Source organism: Pristis pectinata, chromosome 9 (genome assembly GCF_009764475.1).
Source record: "Pristis pectinata isolate sPriPec2 chromosome 9, sPriPec2.1.pri, whole genome shotgun sequence".
Taxonomy (NCBI): Eukaryota; Metazoa; Chordata; class Chondrichthyes; order Rhinopristiformes; family Pristidae; genus Pristis; species Pristis pectinata.
Window position 1 is genome coordinate 49,069,941 of NC_067413.1, and position 19,947 is coordinate 49,089,887.

Here is a 19,947-nt window from a genome sequence, read left to right on the forward strand (position 1 = left end):
TCTTCTGATAAGACTAATGTGTATAAGGAAGTTATGTTTGGATAAGATGAATACAGGAGCCAGAATATTGATTGATTATATATTCATGGTCCTGCGGCACCTGTCTCATCAGTTCCCTCTCCCATTTATATGTCTCCACATTAATGAAGGTGCTTCCAAGGACCCTATCAGATGTGTATGCATGCTAGTCATGTCACTTACAGAATTTCTCCAATGTTCCTTGAAGCAGTTGAACAGGTGATTCAAAATGAAAAGAATTTTAATGTTGTGAAAAGTATTCTCAGGTTGTACTAGGTTTTAGAGCAGAGTACAAGACAATTTGGTTAAGTTTATAAAGAAACAGGAGCAGGTCTTATTAAAATGTAATTGATAGAAGGAATAGAAATGGATAAAAACATTATTCTATTTACTACCAATGGCAGTGCAGTTGCACACTTAGAAACTGCCCATCCTGCTAAATGGGGGAACTTTTTGATCTGGTTATTCATGTGGATTCACTTTGCAAAAATTCCTGTCTGGCATAGCCACAGCCTAATCCAGTTTAATTCCTACTTTCCAGACAATGGTTAAAATACATTGATGTTTAGCATTGTGTACATGTGGTGTCACATGAGAAATCAACCCATGACTCACAAATAAGATAATCCTTTCGTATCAGAAGGCAAAGTTGAAGAAGACAGATCCCTTTACCTGACTCTCAATGGTTGGACACTGCAATTAATCAGTCTTCTACAACTGCTGAATGATTCTTATTTACATGATTAAGTGTATCTTTGCTGGAAACAAATGGGAGAGCTATTTACCCAAATGGAAGCTTATGTCAAAATTATATGAATGCAACATCCTAGATGTTACTCTCCTACTCCAGTCTTCTACTGCATTTTGCTCATTTTTCAAATAAGAAAAGTGTAGCAAGCTGCTGAAAATCTTTCCCTGTTATCTTCACATCTGTGCTGTTGGCATCATTGGTCTGTCACAAAACCAAAGCTACCTGATAACACTTTATGATGGCTTTGATTTCTTCAAAAATATCATTGCAATTCATAAAAGTTGCTCACAGGAATAATATGGCAATGAATTGCCTTCTTTCCCAACCTTTATAGAAAGCCAGGTTTCCTGGGTAAATGAGTGTCTGCCAAAACTCTGATGAACACATGATAGTGGAGCAGAAACTATGAGGAACATCCCAGCTAATTCTATTCTCAATGAGCCTCAAATACTCCTGAATACCAAGATATTTGAACCCAGCTAAAGTCTGACAATTCCCAATGTAGCTGTACGTATCTAGTCACTCCACTCATGGATAGCACTCCATCACATTGTGTAAAGGGACACTTGACTGTGTAATTGGTCAGTGGGAGTAAATCTCTCTCACAAGAGAGGACACTTTACTGGGTTATTACAGATGAGAGGGATCTATTTGCCACTTCATAAATGACCTCACTGTACCACATACACAAAAAGACTAAGTATACAGGAAGAAGGTGCTGGTTCCACTCAGATATTAGATGCAATTGTGGACAACATGCAATGTACTTTCAGCCAGGTTTGGGATGATTATAGGCATACAAATCCCTAACATTTATTGTTGTATGTAAGAGGGAGGAAATTAATGCAGGATCTGTATTTACTTTATTTTTGTCACAATGAAAGATTCTGATAATGGGTTGGGAGTGAATGTCCCCTATCATTGCAATATTACAACGTGACTGAGGAATGGTGGTGGACATTCCCTGTCAGACATCCTGGCTGCTCTTGTGTACATTTCTATGATGGGAGAAAGGAAGGAAGAAAGGATAGAAGGAATCAAAAAGGAGAGTGGCAATGAAAGAAGGGAGGGAGGGCGAAAGAAGGAAGAAAGACAAAATGAAAGTAGGGAGGAAAAGAGGCGAAGAAAGAGAAAGAGAAGAAGGAAGTATGAGAAGAAGTAAGGAAAGAAGAGGGAAAAGGAAGGAAATATACTTCCCAAAGTAGTTGACAGTGAACTAATATACAGTATACATGTTTATGTAAGATCATAATTGCAATATAGAAATGAAACAGCCAAAGTATGTGCATGGACAGTAATAAAGTAAGGACTAGCTAATCTGTTTCAGTGAGAGATCACAGATTTTAGCATTTTCTAGTTTTGTTTCAGATTTCCTGCACCTGTGGGATTTTGATTGTTTTTTTTCCTCACAAAAATTCTCACAAAGCTCACAATATCTCCTGGAATTCCACATGACCATTGTGGAATTCAGGTCCTTACCTCTTCCAATAATAATTCTGATCAATTTTTAATAGATGTTATTAAAAATATTTATCCAAACTATTATTCAAAGATAATACATGGTTCATTAGCCAAAGCTCTATGCATTATACAAGTAAAATGATTTTATTCTGTGAGGCAGGACCTGGTAACACATGAAATAGAAGTGGGAGTGGGTCATGATCCCTCGTGCTTTCTCCCATCATTCAATAAAATCATGGTTGATCTTTTACCTCAGTGATGCTTTCTTGTACTATTGGATTCCCTTCCAATCTATGATGGGGGATTCAAACCATTTCATCCAGATTGAGATGTTTTTTAGGATAGCATAGTTCTTGAAGTAGCCCTGTGTGATATGAGTAATAGACTGAATGCATTACTTGGAAATTATTTGTCTGCTATCTTCAAGAAGTCAGTAACCAATGACTTTAAGTTCTCCATTCAAATAATGAACTGATCTTTTTCAACCAAGGTATGCATTGCTATTACACAGGCATAATACAATGACCATAGATAGCAGGATCACCAGAATAAAAACATTATAACATGAAGAGAAAACACATTTCGTACCACTTTGTTTTCTTAGGGTGGAGTTGCATAATTAATATTTTATTTAAACAATTAAATTGAAGATTTCAGCATATAGCTGCTCATTCATAAAATTCATGCAGTGTGCAACTCTTCACGAATTCAACTCACTGCTGGATGTTCAGCTGGAGTGCAAGAACCATTGGTTATAAATTAATTTGCTCTATTTGAAGAACATTAATAAACTTGTTGTATTCCTGCACTTATTTCAATGCAATGTAAAAGATCACAACCTGAGATTGCAATCGGCGTGTCAACAGTGATTTTTGGAAGGAAAAGATTGCATGCATGGGAAGCAATGCAATTCACAATGTTTCCTTGTGAATTTTAAGCAGCTGCTGGGTTGACATACTTCAACCCTTTTAAGGGACACCTGACACCTCACTAGTTACAACAAACACTGAGGCTGCTATTGAGGAGAGAGGCAACAGAGCGGAGGGAGATAGCTCCCTATTTCACTGACAGAGACATTGGAATATTTGTTGTTCAAATGATAGGAGGAAGGTGCTTTGTATCAAAGACCCATTAAGGGAAGAGAAAAGAGCTCCCATTCACAAACAGATCACTACACCACAAGCACAGCAAGTAGCCACTCATCAAACTGCTGTTTTCACTGAGAAAAGTAGTGGCCTACCCATGAGCAGATTAGCACTCTCCAGAACCAGAGGAATACCCCTTATCCTGGAACATGGAAATGTGCCCCTGGGTCAAATGCCTCTCCATCAAGAATATATTATTGCTCAAACAGAGCAGAGAGGTGACCCATGGGAGTAATCTAAAGATCGTAGGTGGCAGATAGTGGGGATACTGGATATCCTAACTGCTACTGTTATTGGTCTGGTGGCTGAAATAGTGATCAGTTATCATAAACCTCAGCTTCACAACAGGCTGATGCAGGTCCATCAAGTACAAGAGTACATGGGTGTACATCTCAGATGTCTGCAGACTCTCTGAGAGATAGGAAAAAGCCTAACAGCAGCCTGTCTGGAACCAAAGTCGGGAGGAGGGGTGAGGATACTTCATTGTAGTACCAGGTCTTCCAAGCTGATGCAGAAGTCATCGCAAAATTAGTGGCACTGAGGTAAATATATACATCTGTTATAATAAAATGATATATTGTAAGTTTTATGATTCATTTCACTCTCTTATTCCTTGATTTACTATTAACTAAAATAAATCTTATTCACTGTTTTGCTTTATTCTGCCTTGGCCAGTCTAAGATAGTCTTGCGACCAACAATTCTTAAGGTAGTCAGGGGCTGATAATGCAGATACCAGAGTGACACACATTCCATCCCTTAAAGAAAAATGCTTAAGATTGTGCACATCTGTTAATGCGAATTGTGGAATTCTCTATCCCAGGAGGTAATAGAGGCAAGATCATTGGACGTGTTTAAAGAGGAAGTAGATACTTTTTTTTAACAATCAGTGAATTGAGAGCTATGGAGAACTGGTAGACAAGAAGAGCTGAGGCCTGGGTCTGATCAACAATGATCGTATTGAATGACGAGGCAGGGCTTAAAGAGACAGGTAACCTACTCCTGTTCCTATTTTCTTGGGTTTTGGGATGTAATATGAAAGGGCTCCAGGTCCTGCTCAAGCACAATCTTCTTATCTCTACATGAAAATTAATGGATTACCATTTGTTGTGAGAAAGGTTCTTTTGGTATCTTAAAGATAAACGTCTGGACACAGTCTTTGTAATTTAAAAATGGTTTGTTAACAAAGACAAACGTGGGGACAGAATGAATGGGAACAGATGCACACTCACACACACTCAAGCAGGAGATCACGAGTGTGGAGGAAAATCGTAACAGGGCGAGGTGCACACACACACACACACACACACACACACACACACACACACACATAATAACTGGATACAAATGATCAAGGAATAAACAATACAATGTTTGGACACCCTGATTCTGGACAAACATTGGCTCTTTGGTCTCGGGAGTCCTTAACTAACTGCCCTGAAGTAGTGAACAGCTTACCTCAACGTCCTCGGAGACAGAAAAGAGAGAGAAAACCAAACTTGCAACACTTTTATGCTGCTGGGGGGCTGGGTAACCCAGCAAGGACAAATGGGCCAATAGTAGATGTGCCCAGGAACAAAGGTGCTCACACAGACCAATCCGAGTGGTCCAGCAAGACAAAGGTGTTTACCTAATGGGGCCGAGCCAAACCTTGATTGACAGTGGTGTTGCTTTCGGCCATGTGCTCAATGGTGTCATCCCAGCCAGAGGGGTCAGTGTTCTCACGCCATGTGCTCAATGATGTCATCTCAGCCAGAGGGGTCAGTGTTGTCACGGTCACATGACAGCCATGACCTTTTACACTACACCATTATGGTTTAGTAAAAGATTTTTGTTAAAATTAGTCGTACTGACCACTGCCTTGGAGAGACTTTAAAGCTGGTCTGTGCCTTATTACAGAATGTACTGATGGGCTCAAGTATTATCTACTTTCAGTCACCATGCACGGCATTTAATGACAAAACACTTAGCTTATCCCTGATAACGATATTGAAAGTTTGGTAACACTTACAATGCAACCTTATCTTCATGTTGGATGATCATGAGAGAATTAGTCTGTCCCTTGTTCAAACAGCAAGACTTTGAATACATGGAATTCATTTGAACACGTTACATGAAGTACTGTATATCGAACATTGTAAATGTTGACATACTGAGAAGCTACATTTATTGATCAAATGCTCTTGCTTGCAGTTCACCATTGTCTCCTTTTACAGTATTGATAGGGTTGACAGTACATTCTGTAGGGCTTTTGATATAAAGCCATTGATTAAGAAGCCTATGTTGTTAAAAACTGGCTTAAATGAGGATTAATTCAATTTCCATAAAAGGAGGCCGTTCTACACCAAGGCTCTGGATCAATCCCATCTCCCCCCCACAAATTTCCCCTCTAACTTATTCACAGCAACTCCCCCCTGATTATACCACCCAGCTACACTAGGGGCAATTTACAATGACCAATTAACCTACCAATTTACCCATTTTTGGGATGTAGGAGGACAGATCTGACACAGCCGGAGGGAACCCATGTGGTCACAGGGAAAATGTGCAAACTCCACACAGACAGCACCGGCAGTCAGGATGAAATCCGGATCTCTAAGTTATGAGGCAGCAGCTCTATTATTTGCTCACTCTTCTTCTCTTCTTGTTGTGTTCCAGACAATGCTGCACCTCTGAGTGTTGTTGAGTATTGGTTGAACAACTTGAGTGTAATAGTCCAGAGGGAATCTGTTCCCCATGGATTCAAGATATCCATTGGACTGGTAGGAGAACTGATCATCGTTAAGCTTGGAGTAAAAGAAAGATCCATTGATACCCATTCTAATATTAATTGGCATTAATGGAAGGAATTACTTGAAGGGAATCTGATGACTCCCCTTCTGATGAGAAAACTCAGATGTCAGATTTAATGCACAGTCATATTCCTATGAGAGTTCTTTCATGGTGAAAGCACCCTCATGGAAATTAGTTTTATTAATGTGTACAGTTTGTATTACTTACAGCAATACCTTACCCCTTTGAGAGTAAGCACAAAGACTAAAATGTCCATTAGTAACAGTTGCTGCAGGTAAATTCAAGTCTGCCCTTCATGAAGCTTGTTACGTAAATCTTTCAGACACTGAGCTCCTTGGCAACTGTAAATCCTGGATGAACTTTTAATAGACTATATTTGAGAGGACTTTGTCACCATAAGGCAATTGCATGTAGCAATAACATACTGGTGACAATCAACTGATGCATTTTGTAAGATTGCAATCCCTTGAAACCATCTCATCGATGTGAGAAAAAAACATCTATTCATTGATTTTTTTTTCTCATATATGAATAGATGTTATTTTTGCCATTTACCAAGTTGAAGTTGCGAGGTATAGGATACAATTTGGAGTGAGGACATAATTAGAATTTCTTTAATTAGGAATGGAGTTGTGTGCTCCAGTCAGGTAAATGATCTGACGATTCAAGCGTCCCTGATGGCACAACCAATAATGACCTCCCTCCTACAGTGAAGCTCTTGATTGAGATATTCCTGCACTTATGATGTCAGATCCTCACTCTGCTGCTCTACCTCCTCCGGCTCACCTTCATCCTCCTCCTGCTTCTACTGGGCTTCCTTTTGCTCTGATGTCTTCACCTCTGGCCGAATTGCATATCGGCAAGGATTGAACTCTTCTGGTTACTAGCTGCACACTTTATGATGAGAAAGTATACAGATCTAGTTGGAATGTACTCAGTCTGTCCCTGTACTGGTGCAAATGGTTGAATATCAACTTGAGACGACAATAGCATTCTCCTCTAGTGTGCAGGATGTGTCATGGCTTTCATCATACAGTTCCTCAAAAGGACCATTATAGTCACGCCATTATGAGGTCCAAGCTCTACACACATATTACACTTCCCAGGCAAAGAGATACATTTGTCATTTTTTTTAAATAGTTTATTTGTATGTTACGGTAACTTGAAAGGAAATATGATAGAAAAGGACAATAGTGGAGGTCAATGCAATAAATTATCTGTTTATGGAAGCTCCTATAAAATTCCTATCTACGTGGGAAGAATGTCTGGTATGCCTGGATGTATTTTTTTCTCAAGATTACCAAGCTATGAACAAGATCAATTTTGCACACTGTTGAATTGTTGACTCTTGAGGGGTGTATTTTTAATAAAATAAAGTGCAGCCAATCACAAAGCAGCTGCAAAACAAAGGAATCGCCGACCACTTACTGATGAAAATGTCAGAGAGTCCATTAATCTAGCTGTGGGGTGTGTAATTATGGAACTGGAAAATAGCTCCATATCGAAGGAGAAAATCACATTTGAATAAATTGCAAATGCATGTTCACTCTGTTGTGGACTTCTTGGCAAGAAAGGGCAAAATCCCAAGTTTTTAAAAGAAGAGGTCAGCACAGCAATATGTTAGATCCTTTGGTCTGGCTGATCAGAAGGACTTGATGATGACAGATGTGAGACAAATGCTACAAATTTACAGAAAAAAAAAACAGCCACAATCTTTTGAATGTCAGAGCAGAAACAAGGGGCCAAATGGCATATATTAGCATAAGTGACATATATTAGCATAAATGACATATATTAGCATAAGTAGCATATATGCAAGCAAATGGATTGTATTCCTTGCACAATGTTCTTAAAACAGCATCTCACTTTGAAATATTATAAGTGAAAGAAGAAACGTATGTCATTTGTATGGAGAAAGGAGAAGCTGAACAGTTCTTCTTAGAGTAGGGAAGATTATGAGAAGATTTAAAGTAGTTTTGATGGAAAAAAATGAGAAAAGGGTATCTGAGAAGTTCATTGACACTCATGGGGCACATTAATCCTTCCTTACAGAGACAACTGTTTTGTTTATGGGCCAGCTGTTTGAAAATTCAGAGCTGCTCAATGCCCAAGGTATCAGGTGCTACTGAATGGCTCTTACACACTGTTTGTGTGCCTTTATAGAATGTGTGAAAGAAAATATCAGGTAATTCTAGAATGGACCTCTATCCAGTGTTCAGAGAAGGAAACAGACAACATGTCTTAAAAGCTCATTTACAGAATCCCACTTGGTCCTGGTGGTTTTGATGCTACTCAATTATGTGCGAAAGCCACAAAACTTCTTTTACATTACAGTTGCCTGACCCCTTCAATATTTTATTTTGAGTTAGGTGTATTCTTGCTGCAGGCTTGCTAAAAATCTCCATACTGACTTGTAATTGGATTTGGATCCAAGTGGACATACTTTTATACCTAAAATGGTATTCCAGCAGGTTTGTACTGAGGAGTAATTTGCTTCCTTGTACAAAAGACCAGAAGACCAGAGTTAAGCACTAATAAATGTTATCGGTCCTAAGTGAACAAAACTATAGAGTAATAGTTTGCCATTTACCATATGCACCAGTACAGACTGCCCCCTTATTGCACTCTGTTAGTACAGAAGTCCATCAGAACTTAAAGGACTCACACATCCATTTGACCATAAGACCATAAGACAGTAACAGAATTAGGCCATTTGGCCTATCGCGTCTGCTCCGCCATTCGATCATAGCTGATTTATTTTTCGCTCTTAATCTCATTCTCCTGCCTTCTCCCCATAACCTTTGACACCCTTACTAATCAAGAACCTATCAACTTCTGTTTTTAAATATACCCAATGACTTGGTCTCCACGGCTGTCTGTGGCAATGAATTCCACAGATTCACCACCCTCTAGCTAAAGAAATTCCTCCTCATCTCTATTTTAAAGGGACGTCCTTTTATTCTGAGCCTGTGCCCTCTGGTCCCGGACTCTCCCACTTCTGGAAACATCCTCTCCATGTCCACTCTATCTAGGCCTTTCAATATTCTGTGGGTTTCAATGAGATTCCCCTTCATTCTTTTAAACTCCAGCAAATACAGGCCCAGAGCCATCAAACACTCCTCATACGTTAACCCCTTCATCCTTGTAAACCTCCTCTGGACCCTCTCTAACACCAGCGCATCCTCCCTTAGATATGGGGCCCAAAAGTGCTCACAGTACTCCAAATGTGGTCTGACCAGTGCCTTATAAAGCCTCAGCATTACATCCTTGCTTTTATATTCTAGTCTTCTCAAAATGAATGCTAACATTGCATTTGCCTTCCTTACTACCAACTCAACCTGCAAGTTAACCTTTATGGAATCCTGCACAAGGACTCCCAAGTCCCTTTGCACCTCTGATTTCTGAATCTACTCCATATTTAGTCCTTCTACCAAAGTGCATGACCGTATACTTCCTTATGCTGTATTCCATCTGCCACTTCTTTACCCATTCTCCTAACCTGTCCAAGTCCTTCCGCAGACTCCCTGCTTCCTCCACTTTACCTGCCTTCCACCTATCTTTGTATCATCCGCAAACTTAGCCACAAAGCCCTCAATTCCGTTATCCAGATCATTAACATATAACGTGAAAAGTAGCGGACCCAACACTGACCCCTGCGGAACACCACTGGTCACCGGCAGCCAACCAGAAAAGGCCCACTTTACTCCCTCTCTTTGCCTTCTGCCAGTCAACCAATCTTCTATCCATGCTAGTACCTTTCCTGTAATACCATAGGCTCCTACTTTGTTCAACAGCTTCATATGCGGCACCTTGTCAAAGGTCTTCTGAAAATCCAAGTAAACAACATCCACTGACTCTCCTTTATCTATTCTGCCTGCTATTTCCTCAAAGAATTCCAACAGATCTGTCAGGTAAGATTTCCCCTTCAGGAAACCAATTTGACTGGCCTATTTTATCTTGTGCTTCCAAGTACCCTGAAACCTCATCCTTAATAATGGACTCTGACATCTTACCAACTACTGAAGTCAGGCTAACTGACCTATAATTTCTTATCTTTTGCCTCCATCACTTCTTAAAGAGTGGAGTGACTTCTGTGATTTTCCAGTCCTCCAGAATCATTCCTGACTCTAGTGATTCTTGAAAGATCACTACTAATGCTTCCACAATCTCTTCAGCTACCTATTTCAGAACCCTGGGTTGTAGTCCATCTGGTCCAGGTGACTTATCTACATTCAGACATTTTGGCTTCCCAAGCACCTTCTCCTTAGTAATAACGACTACACTCACGTCTGCCCCTGACTCTCTTGAATTTCTGGCATGTTGCTGGTGTCTTCCATAGTGAAGGATGACGCAAAATACTTATTCAGTTCGTCCACCATTTCTTTGTTCCCCATTATTACCTCTCTTGTGTCATTTTTCAGTGGTCTGATGTCCAATCTTGCTTTCTTTTACACTTTATATATCTGAAAAAACTTTTGGTATCATCTTTTATATTATTGGCTAGCTTACTTCCATATTTCATTTTTTTCTCCCCTTATTGCTTTTTAGTTGCCTTCTGCTGGTTTTTAAAAGCTTCCTAATCCTCTAGCTTCCCACTAACTTTTGCAATATCGTATGCCCTCTCTTTTGCTTTTATGCTGTCTTTGACTTCCCTGTTAGCCACAGTTGCCTCATCCTACCTTTAGAATGTTTCTTCTTCTTTGGGATGAACTGATCCTTTGTCTTCAGAATTACTCCCGAAAACTCCTGCCATTGCTGCTCTACCATCATCCCAGCTAGGGTGCCCTTCGAAGCAACTTTGGCCAGCTCCTCTCTCATGCCTCTGTAGTTACCTTTACTCAACTGTAATACTGATGCATCCAATTTTAGCTTCTCTCTCTCAGACTGCAGGGTGAATTATATATTATGTTCACTGCCTCCTAAGGGTTCCTTTACCTTAAGCTTCCTAATCAAACCTGGTTCATTGCACACCAAATCCAGAATTGCCTTTTCCCTAGTCGGCTCAACCACAAGCTGCTTTAAAAAGCCATTTTGTAGGCATTCTACAAATTCCTTCTTATGGGATCCAGTGCCAACTTGATTTTCCCAGTCTATCTGCATATTGAAATCCCCCATGACCACTGTAACATTGTGCTTTCTACAAGCCTTTTCTATCTCCTGTTGTAATTTGTACCCCACATCCTGGTTACTATCAGAGGCCTGTATATAATTCTCATCAGCGTCTTTCTACCCTTGCAGTTTCTTAACCCTACCCACAAGGATTCTAAATCTTCTGATCTATGTCACTTCTTGCTAAGAATTTGATTTCACTTTTTACCAACAGAGCCACCCCACCCCCTCTGCCCACCTGCCTGTCTTTTCAATAGGATGTGTATCCTTGGATGTTTAGCTCCCAGCTGTGATCTTCTTTCAGCCATGACTCTGTGATTCCCACAACATCATACCTGCCAATTTCTAACTGCGCTATAAGCTCATCTACTATATTTGACTGTAACTTGCATTCTTTAAAAAAATTAAACATATAAATATAGTTTATCATTAAAAGCAATGTTATTTTGAAAACAATTTGGAAAAGCCAACATGCCTACTTCATATAAAATGGAAGGATTTGATTCACCATTTTGTGTTTTGTGGAAAAGAGTGAATCTATTTTAAGCATACCTACCTAAAACTAAAATTTGTAAGGTAAAGACAGCAGAGTCAGAAGTTCCTATTTTTTGTCACAGTAATATGCAGTGGATTGCATTCAGATCTTATTTATAGCTCTTTGTGCATCATCAATGTCATACCTACTCTCTGTGGCAAGAATGTAGCCTGAAACAAATGTTTACCTCAGATGAAGCAAAAGAGGGAAAAATATGTTTTGAAACGTATGCTCAATTATAACCAGTTTACCTCATCTAAAAGGTTTAAAATAGAACAGACAGCATTTCCCTTTGTCCCATTGATTGCTCAAATGCTGCAGGAGATGTCATTCCAATTATTTGTGTTTTCCAAGCCATAGCCTTTCAACAGCTCCATTGCCATAGCAATGAAAGGATGCAGACTCATTTGACTTACTTTCAAGAACATAGAAAAAGAGTCATTACGCCTTTTCAGCAACTTCCTTTTGACTTCAACTACCTGCTTTCAGATGCCACAGGATACAATGCCTTCCCTGGGCATGAGAGAAGCATTCAGACTTTTAACAAAAATTAACCTGCGCTGCACCAAATAGTTAATTCAGATATTTTCCAATCCTTACTGCTTCAAAATACTGCATTTACTTTCAAGTCACACAATACAGTGATCAAAAACAATAACCCCAGTATGTAGGTAAGTGGTAGAATATGGGAGGAGCTGAAAAGAATGTGGAGAGAATAAAACATGAGGTTACTATAGACTATAGTATTATTATTAAAATGGGTAGTTGATTTTCAGTGCTAACCCGATGGGCTGAATGGCCTGTTTCTGCGCTGTATCTCTCTATGATTCAACTTGTGGATATCAGCTTTCCCAATCAATTCCAAACACTTTCAAAATTATTCAACTGAAGAAGAAGTGAGATGGTGAAAGGTCACCGAACATACCCATCTGCCAAATGTGGGAGACTTCTGCTCACTACCTTTTCATTAATCACTACCCTTTTTACATCATGATAAGCAACCTATCTCATCAACGGTCATCCAGTTTGGCAATGTAATGTACATGCAATCATATCTCCAGAATTTCAATCAATGCCATGTGTTACTGTTGCCTCTGGTTGTATTGATGAGTTTTAGGGAAACAGATTTATCTTCCTTCTCTTTTGCAGATTTTGTGCAGTTTGATAATACAAACAGTGAACAAAATGATGGTCCTGAAATCAAAGTCCATTTTTTTAATTCACTGATTCATTTTCCCTGATAGAACTCATACCCATCCACTTTGGAGGACAGTTAGCCTCTTCCCTGAATGTATTACCCTCCACTATTATGATGGATGCCTCTTAAAAAAGCAGGATCTCCTGATATTGCAACATACAAGCCTCAGTACCCTTGACCTAATGTAAGGCAGCCAAAGTTGTCTTCCCTAATAAGGACTATCAGAAACTCTCAGGGTATTAGAACCTCATTATTCCTGGATTACTGACACAGGAGTCTGCAGATGCTGGAATCTGAAGCAACAGACAGGATGCTGGAGGACAGTCAATGCTTCAAGTCAAGACCCTTTGTCTGAATTGCTGCCTAATTCCAGTTGTTGGCGAGAATCTTCCACCAGAATTAGAACAGAAATTCAATAGAATTCTGAAGGAAATTTAAGAGCACAGAGGTTCATTGAATTCACTTGTTTTACTAACTCTGAGCCAAGAAAAGTAAAAAAATACTGGTGCCAGAGATATAATCCTGACATGTTGTTTGAAATGTATATCTCCCAGAACCTCAATCATAAAAACCTAATGATGTGAGGTGAGAACTATCTTCATAGTTCAACAAGAAGGTATGTGCAAAGTGATGACATCCTGCAGACAACCTTGAACACGACCGTAACACTGCCCTATCTCCTTGCAGAGAGCACCATAGGAGACAACAACAAAACCTAATTTTAGTAGCCAGCTTCAGCAGAAAGATGCAAATACATGAGGCTGTAAATGCTGCAAATGTGAAATAAAAACAGAAAATTCTGGAAAGGCTTAGCAGGTCATACAGCATCAGTAGAAAGAGTAACATAATTAATGTTTCAAATTGATAACTTTTCATAGTTCTGATGCTGCTGAGCATTTCCAATATGTTCTGCTTTGATTTCAACAGAAAGATGACTGTCATCTACATCACTATTTCCATTGAATAAGAACAATGACATGAAAGTAAAACACTCAATTTTATTTCACTTCTTTTCTTCTAATTGCTCGGTTTTGAGAATTACTCATGGTAGTCCATTTGGAGCTTTTGACATAATGGTTAAATTTCACAGTGTGGTACGTTCAATGTTCAAGGTGATTCAGGGAAGAATTTCTTTTTTCTGACTGATTCTTCTTTGACACTCAGATACAGGGTCAGAAACATCCACCTCACCAGCCAGCAGCTGTGGCTGTAGGTGTTGTCACTCAATGCTGTTTCAGTTTGGAGCTGTGCAGCTCTGAAGGGGAACATCCCAGTTGTAAAACTGCACAATGATTTCCCCTGACACTTGGTCCTTCACCAGGACACTGAGCTGCCATCCAAACTTTGCATTGACAGATGGCCTCCACTGTGGACAATCCATGCATGACTCTGTGCAACTGGACTACTGGGTGGTAACAGATTTCTAGCTCAGAGGTTTCAGGATCACACAGGGTCTCTGGCTCAGAATGGGACCTGTGGAGAGGCAGGTCAATAGCAAATGTTGCAGCTGCTGACGATGATGATATAAGGTGGGAAATACACCATTTCCGTTGGAGCTTTTAACAGTAAACTTGTGACTTGGTAATTTGACCCAACAGCTGGATGGCACGATTCATCTGGACTTTATTCATTTTACAGCCTTGTGATTATGCACAGAAACACAAAATTATAGTACCTCCAAATCCCTCAATGTAATTTCTCCCCAATTCTCTGTACATATAGTCCCCACACCCCTCATTATGTCTCCCCAGATCTGTATACATAATATGACCCCAAACCTCATAATGCTCTGCATTGCTGGTGCTTCTATGAGAAGCTCTCTGTTACCAATGTAACTCTCAACTGTCTCAAAATGTGGCATCCCCAGCTCTCTATGCTGTACTTGTCCAGGTTCCTCTGATAGTGGCTCCCAAACCCATAGAACACCATCCACTGGCTCTCCTGCAATTCCTATACTATCCTGATTTGGAAGTGTATTATTAGTCCTTCATAGGCACTAGATCTAAATCTTGGAACATCCTCTCATCCAGAATTATGGGAGAACCTTCACCAGAGGGACTGTGGTGGTTCTCTATTTATAACATAAACCTCATACAACTTGATGTGTTTCCCACAGTTTACTATGTATGAAAGAAAAACAAGCCCAGCAATGTACATCTCTCCAGGGTCTAAGTGTATATACCACCAGCACTTCTCAATATATGTCTGCCTCATCTTTCTATACATAATATAACCCCTCAAACCCCTAGATGTGTCTCACTCATTTTTCTATATTTAATATCATCTTCATGTGACTCTTCCCTCATTATTAGCCTGGAATGCTTCCTGACATCTCAGGGGAAAAGGATACCCTTACTCTTCTCCACACCCTGAACCTATGCCTGTTGTGCAGCACTTGAGACACTTTGCGCCTACTGCCTCCCAACTTGGCCCCTTTAGATTTCCACACAACAGTTATTGCAATCACAATCCACCTCTCCTTTCACATTCCTTATTGCCTTTAAGTAGAGCTGACTGTATATTGCCAGCTTCCACTTATCTGATCCAACTTAATCAAAGATCTTGCAGCCAATGATCACAACGGTACCAAGCTCAAGGACAGCTTCTATCCCACGGTGATAAGACTATTGAATGGTTCCCTTATACGACGAGATGGACTCTTGACCTCACAATCTACCTTGTTTGACCTTTCACCTTGTTGTCTACCTGCAATGCACTTCCCTGTAGCTGTGACACTTTAGTCTGTATTCTGTTATTGTTTTTACCTTGTACTACCTCAATGCACTGTGTAATGAAGTGATCTGTATGAACAGTATGCAAGACAAGTTTTTTCACTGTACCTTGGTACAAGTGACAATAATAAACCAATACCAATACCAACTGCACACACTGGAGATTAGGATTAATAGACAATGCAAATTTCACACATTATTTGCGCAAGTAACAACGAACACAGTGGTTACCCACAGAATAGCACATTCTCCACACTATTGAATTCCTTGACCAGACTAATGTAACACATTAGCACAGCTAGCAGAGCTGCTGCCTCACAGCTCCAGTGACCCAGGTTCAGTCTTGACCTTGGCTATTTTTTATGTAGAATTTGTACTTTCTCCCTGTGACCTTATGTGTTTCCACCCATATCCTGAAGATCCAAAGATGAGCTGGTTGGCAGGTAAATTGGCCACTGTAAATTGTCCCTTCTGTGTAGGTGAGTGATTGGGAATATCAGAAGAATTACTGGAATTGGTGTAGGAAGTGTAACTGGGTGCTTTATGGTCAGTGTGGACTCGGCTAGCCGAAGCACCTGTTTCCTCTCCATGCTATATGACTCTAATTATAAAGTAATTCTTTTCCCAAATTTTTCCAAAGGCTTGGTGCTGTTTCTGCTCTATTACCCTACCTTTCCCAGAAGTGCAGCAGCTACTTCATTGATTTGTGACATGAAAATTTCCTCTGCACTCCTGGCAAAGTTACGGTGGTGGAGCAGGAGCAGAATAAAAGAAATTCTCAGGCATTACATTTTGTTGAAATAATTATTTCAAAGATCAATCTTAATAAAAATTCTCTTTGTTGCTAACCACTGCTCTATTGTTCTTTTACCCATTCTAATCTGCATTTTAATTATCCTCAAAAGATTTTACTGTCTAATCCTCACAGAGTTGCTAACAATTATGAAATACAAGGCAGGTTTAGATTAAATCATATAGAGTAGGTATAATTGAATATGAGCTAGTTATTGCCCATTGTTCTAGAGCCAAACATTACCTCCATACATGCAAATATATTTTGCCACAAATGTCAGGACATTGTAATTTTGTACAAGGATATGTTTTAAACCAATTAACCTTTGTGCATTTATCTTGGTGCAATAACATTACAAATGGGCATTGCTTCGTCTCCAGGGGTGTAGTAACTCACTTTGTTCACAGGAAAAAATATAAGAAGAAATAAAATTTAGACTTTTTGGACAAATGTGAATCCTGAAATTTGGAGTTCATGATTTTTTTTCAATATTTCAAGGCACAAATGAATGCAAGGTACAATATATATATATAATTGTGTCATTTCTAGTAAAATCTTACTGTGGAATTTCATGTATCCTAACTGTAAAGCGATACCAGTGCACAAATGAGCTCTTAAAATAATAAATGTTTTAATTAATAATCTTTTCTGATCTATTTTCAGCAGTTGTTTATTTCTAAATTTTACTTTTCATATCCCTCAATAAATTAAGGTCCATGGGATAACAAGGATAGTAGCAGGGATTTTCTTTTTTATATATTTGTTCAAGGAATGTGGACTTCACAGGCTGAGCCAGCATTTAATTGCCCTGGTGGTGGTGAGCTGCCTTCTTAAACCGCTGTAGTCTTTGAGGTGTGGGTTTCCCCAAAATGCTGTTAGGGAGAGAGTTCCAGGATTTTGACCCAGCGACAGTGAAAGAACAGCAATATATTTCCAAATCAGTATGGTGTGTGGCTTGGAGGGCAATTTACACGTGGTGGCGTTCCCATGTTTTGGCTGCCCTTGCCATTCTAGCTGGTAGAGTTTTTGGGTTTGGAAGATGCTGTCTAAGGAGTCTTAGTGAGTTGCTGCAGTGCATCCTGCAGATTGTACAGACTGCTGCGACAGTGCATCAGTGATGGAGTGAGCAGATAGTCATGGATGGGCTACCTATCAAGCAGTCTGCTACGTCCTGTATGGTGTTGAACTTCTTCAGTGTTGAAGCTACACTCATCCAGGCAAGTGGACAGTGTTCCATCACACTCCAGACTTGAGCCTTGTAGATGGTGGACACACGTTGATACAGTTGACCAAGTGGCTTCCATCTATGCTGTATAATTTCATGAATTGTTTTACATTCTTTTCACTTGCTTTAGATTGTCTGCGATTTTTCCCACTTGATCTGCTTGCTTATTCATAAAACCTCTCCATTATTCTCAAAGGTCAAGTCAGGCATTTGCTGACCACTCACTCAGATAGATGCAGTCATGGAATGCTCAAGGTACTGAAGACCATCCAGTACAGATCGAGTTGTTTGATCAACAACCTATACTTCACTTCCAGTCCCCTGTGACTGAAGTACAACCGACAGAATGCACTGCTGCAAATTTCTGAGGTTCCTCCTTCACTTTTAAACCTTAATCACTAAAGGAGGACAGGAATGACAATGCATGGCAATACCATCACCTCCAACTTCTCTAAAATTTCTCCTACATTTGTCTCTGAGCCACAATCTTTTCTTATTGACCAATGAGTTTGTGGTTTAAATCCAAAATCCAAATATTATTGATTTGTGGTTCCACATTATAATTTGGTTCCGAGCTGATATATTTACTTACCAGGACCTCTTCCTTAGTCCCACCTGTGTTTGTGGCTATGCCAATTGTATCTTTCCCCCAACACAAATTCCTCTCCAGTCTTGAGCTGATGGCCTTTAACTCTTTATCAAGCAGGCAACCTAGCCTTCAGAACTCATACTTTCAGCTCCAAGGAACGGCATCTAACTCATTAACTATATAGCTCACTGCTATTATTATGATCCTGTTTACTTCCCAGCTAGAATGGCCCCCTACACAATGGAAACCTGGATTCTCTGCTCTTGTCCACAGAGATTGAATGTGTGTTGGACAAGCACAAAAGGTAAAGTTCCTCTGCAGTCTTCTGAGTCCTCGTATCTGCCTCACTCGTGGTCACACCCTCTTAATCTTTACCGCTTACTAAATCTATAATGTTTTACCTGTGACTTCTTTCTGGAACAAAACGTCCAGTTAACTTTCTCTCTCCATGTCCAAGCTGCAGATATTTAATACTAGCATGGTTACAATTGCCTTTGCTATCTCCCACATGCTACAACCACAACACGAAACCTACCCTGCATTGGTCATTATATTCAATTTATTTAATTAGTGACCTTTTTTAAAACTTGTGGTTTATGATTTTATTATTATAACTTAATCTATTCAATAATCTGGTTTAGAAATGAAACTTTTGGTTATATATGATTGTAATTTGGAGCAAACCCTTAAATCTTCTTCACAATTCATAAGCTTACCCAGTTTAGCGTCATTGGCAAACTTTGAATTAATACATTTGGTTGCCTCATCCAAATCGTTGACACATTATGAATAGCTGAAGCCCAAGAATTGATCCTTGTGGTACCCCCCTGAGCTACTGCTGCCACACAGAAAAAGACCCATTATTCCCATTCTCTTTTTCCTGTCTGTCAACCTATTTTCAATCTATGCTTATTCCTTTTAAGTGCTGGGCCCTGTTCCCATGCTCCTTTTAAGCTCACTGTGGCCCTGTTCTCTTCTCATCTCCTCCTTGCTGACCATCAACACAGGTGCACCTCAAGGCTGCATACTTAGCCCCCTGCTCTACTCTCCATACACACATCATGTAGCTAAGAATGACTCCAATGCCATATACAAATTTGTCTCTGACACCACTGTTGTTAGATGAATCACAGGTGGTGATGAGCCTGCGTAGAGGAACGAGATAGGACACCTGGTTGAATGGTGCTGCAACAACAACCTCTCGCTCAATGTGAGTAAAATTAATCAACCGATTGTTGACTTCAGGCAGGGGAAGGAGGACAAACATGCACCAGTCTATGTTAGTGGATTGGTGGTGGAGAGGGTCAGGAGCTTTAAATTCCTGGGCATTGACATATCACATGACCTGCCCTAGGCCTAGCCGATAGATATAATCATGAGGAAGGTGCGCCAGTGTCTTTCTTTCTTATGAGGTTAAAGAGCATTCAGCATATCATTGAACACTCCACAAATTTCTACAGGTGTACTGTGGAAAGTATTCTGACTGGTTGTATCACGTCTGGCATGGCAATTCGAATGTGCAGGAAAGTAAGAATCTGCAGAGAGTGGTGGGCTTAGTCCAATACATCATGGGCACAACCCTCTCCACCATCGGTAGTA